The 3,842-nt window shown below is 42.7% G+C and overlaps 1 long non-coding RNA gene across 1 annotated transcript in view; it reads left to right on the top strand.

Moving 5' to 3' along the window:
- Positions 1 to 3,842, top strand: part of LOC132464669 (uncharacterized) — a 299,834-nt gene that overhangs the window by 172,981 nt on the left and 123,011 nt on the right. The window lies entirely within an intron of this gene.

The raw sequence follows: 3,842 nt of genomic DNA, 5'->3' as shown, positions 1-3,842 counted from the left end.
ATGTTGACTAGTTGACTGCAAGGAGCGAGTAAATTCCAGAGGGGAATCTTTTTGATCATTTGATGCTAAAATCATAATATCCCATTGAGTTCTAGATATTCTAAATTCTTAAAATCATATTGTTATGAGCACACTCCACCGTATTATTGTACAACATGTCATTAGGTACCCCGTTTTTTTATAATGAAATGCTAGTCATACCCAAAGTGTAGATGACCTCATGGCATTGTTGATACACATATGTCCAGATTGCTCAGTCAAACCCTCACAAAAACACAAACTTTTTATCGAGTTTGCTAGCTTAGTTAAACAGCTGGATGCAAAGCTAAACGTTGGTTTCTGCAGTCGGACGCTTGAGTAACCATGCCCCCTTGTGCGCGAGGGGCGTGACTGACAGCGGAACCTAATTAGTGCGTATTGTACTTTGATTGGCTGAGAAGGAGATGCTCGAGACGAGAGTAGCAATTAACCACATGAAGAAATATAGCCACTAAAACGTTAATTTCTCACCTATTTGTCTGTTTGCGCTGGTATGTCAGAATGATATAGCAGGCTTTAGTATGCCTATATTTTTTTTATCTTTAATCCATACCTTATTATTTCCAACTTCCCAAGGGTGTGGATTCTAAGGTCACTAGCAGCCGAATCTGATGCTCAAGACTTCTAGTTCAAATAAAATAATATCCAACAGCTTTATTTGTAGCAAGTATTCCTGCAGCACATCAGTGCACCATCGCTATATACATGAAAGGGGAACTGGGTTCAGGAAAGCTACACCTTATGCAGGCAAAATGTTGTTACATAGATAAAAATAGACTTAATAGTTCGGCCAAAACTGGATTTCTGTGGTTGATGTAATACTCTTGGGTTGATGCAGGAAGGACATCCATGTCTCTACTGGGCCTGTTGTATGCCTATGTTGCACACAGTTTCCCTCATATGTCGGTCAAATATAAATAAATAGGTGGGTCAATCACTGAGGGACATACAGCTAGGCTATATTAGGCAAAATCCCATCCTGAAGATTATAGACGCTGAAGATTCTGCCTACATCCGCTCTCCTTTTCTAAGGATCCATGTTTTCTGTAGTTCTAGCATAGTCGATCATCTCAGAACATACCTATTCAAACTGTTTATGTTCATACTGCATTTTTTCATTGTAATTGTCTGTCAGCGACTCTTACAATAAACAGGGAGACCAGTTGATTGTTAGCCCCATTAACATGTCACCGTATTTGAGGGACAGTTCTGTAAAATACATTCACCACACACTGTTAAGGGCACAACCGCAAAACGTCAGCAGTCTATAAACGCTCCACATAACATCCCTTGAATTCCTGCGCTAAGACACAAGAATGTTGTTGGTTGCTATCACGTGACAGGAGGAAAAGGAGAAAACACAGAGAAATGAAGTGCAGCCTTCACCATGAGGTCATTTCTACAAGCTGGGACAGGTCTACTGTCCCAGCGTACCGACATGATTCAACTGTTGGCATGCGAATTCATGCCTGGCATTCCAGAAGATGGATGCTGTGTGACGTATGTTGAAGTATGCATTTAAATTGACAAAGTTGAGCGTTAAAAAATGAATGGATGCATGACAAGGGACAGCAGCAATCAAACAGGAGGTATTGCCATGGCAATCTAGTTTTGTCAGGCATGATATGGTCATCATAAATCCAGAGCCTCGGTTTGAGGTATGAGCAAGCTATAAGCAATGAAGAATATTCATTGAATAATAATTGAAGTTTCTCTGTCCCACTCAAACAGTGAAATGTTAAATATCTATCATTGTTGTTATGCCATTGTTGTTCAATTACTGCAGTCACCTAATTTATGACTAAGTTAATCATTGGCAGTAGTCCTGTTTACATGAATGTAGTCCTATTGGTCGAAGTGCGTGTGGCAATTTACAGATGTTCACATGGTTTTAGTAAGGTACCTTAAGGTTACTGGGCAGGATAGTGTGTGTGTGTGTGTGTGTGTGTGTGTGTGTGTGTGTGTGTGTGTGTGTGTGTGTGTGTGTGTGTGTGTGTGTGTGTGTGTGTGTGTGTGTGTGTGTGTGTGTTTGCAAATATGCAATGCGCTTAGGGTGTGCCTCTGTGCTTTTATATGTGCACAAAGCCATGTTTATTGAGTAATGTGTAGGGTTGAGTGCTTAGGGTGTGTGTGCGTGTGTGCGTGCGTGCGTGCGTTTCATTTATAGAGGTTGACATGGTTAGGGCGGCAGTTATGTAAGTTAAGCTTGCTGGGCAGGATAGACTTAAGAACGTGTGTGTGTGTGTGTGTGTGTGTGTGTGTGTGTGTGTGTGTGTGTGTGTGTGTGTGTGTGTGTGTGTGTGTGTGTGTGTGTGTGTGTGTGTGTGTGTGTGTGTACAGAGCCATGTTTAATGAGTAGTGCTCTGTGCTTAGCGTGCGCCTAGTGCTAAGTGTGTGGCTACTTTTTAGTGCAAAGTGTTTGCTGAGTGCCAAGTGTGTATGGAGTGCTTAGTTTATGCACGTGTGTGTGTGTGTCTGTTTGCTTAGAGGTGTGTTTTTAGGGATAAGTGTGTGTATATGTAGGTGTGTGTGTGTGTGTGTTTGCCTAATGGTTAGTGTATGCTTAGTGGTGTATGCTTAGGGCTTAGTGTGTACGTGTATGTATGTATGTATGTATGTATGTATGTATGTATGTATGTATGTATGTATGTATGTATGTATGTATGTATGTATGTATGTATGTATGTATGTATGTGTGTGTGTGTGTGTGTGTGTGTGTGTGTGTGTGTGTGTGTGTGTGTGTGTGTGTGTGTGTGTGTGTGTGTGTGTGTGTGTGTGTGTGTGTGTGTGTGTGTGTGTGTGTGTGTGTGTGTGCGCGTTGGAAGGGATAGGGGGCAGGTGGGTAATTATTGCTGCACTCCTCCTATTCCTGGCAGTGGGACTCACTCACAATTACACTAACGCAAATGTGTTGGTGCACGCGTACGCGCACTAACTCTCATTCATTTTTAAAGGCCAAAGAGAGGTTTAAACCCGTTAGGAGTCCCGGGAGAGGGGAGAAAGCAGTGGAAAGGAGAGAAGAGGAGAGAGTGGAGCAGTGGAGATGAGAGAGCAGAGAGAGAGAGGGACTGCAGAAGAGGAGACAAGGAGAGGAGAACGAGGAGGACATGTTGAAACACACTGCTCACTTCTGCATACAGGTATTTTTCCAATCTGCCTTGTTAATTCTGCCCGTCATTCCCCCTTATTCTGCAACACGCACGCACGCACACGCACACGCACACACACACACACACACACACACACGAGCAGACAAGAGCAGAAACAAGAACCTGGTACAGGTTTCAGTGAGAACCTTAACACGATTTGCCACCCAAACTAAACACATTAGGCAGTCCTAGCTGACTGGAGCGGCACATACAGTATAAGGGAGCCATATAGGAGGCATATGGATGAGAGGACTTGGAGTTAACGTGTTCAAAATACCTGCTTCCATAAAGCTAAACAAAGCATGGCGTGTGTGTGTGTGTGTGTGTGTGTGTGTGTGTGTGTGTGTGTGTGTGTGTGTGTGTGTGTGTGTGTGTGTGTGTGTGTGTGTGTGTGTGTGTGTGTGTGTGTGTGTGTGTGTGTTCATACCATTTCCTGGAATCTTCTGGAAACATCGTTGACCCTGTGGTTGAAATCCACTGACCTGGCGTATTTTCTGGACACATTGGCGGCCTGCATAGCAGCCACTTACCATAGAAACAATTACGATTTAATTATAACTGTATCATGAAATATTGTTTATCATTAAATACATTATCATTTTGGGATTTATTGCCCTTGAAATTCAAAGTGCTCCAATTATTTACCATGAAATG

Source organism: Gadus macrocephalus, chromosome 9, assembly GCF_031168955.1.
Source record: "Gadus macrocephalus chromosome 9, ASM3116895v1".
NCBI lineage: Eukaryota > Metazoa > Chordata > Actinopteri > Gadiformes > Gadidae > Gadus > Gadus macrocephalus.
The sequence above is the reverse complement of the archived record's forward strand: the minus strand, read 5'-3'. Positions and strand labels throughout refer to the sequence as shown.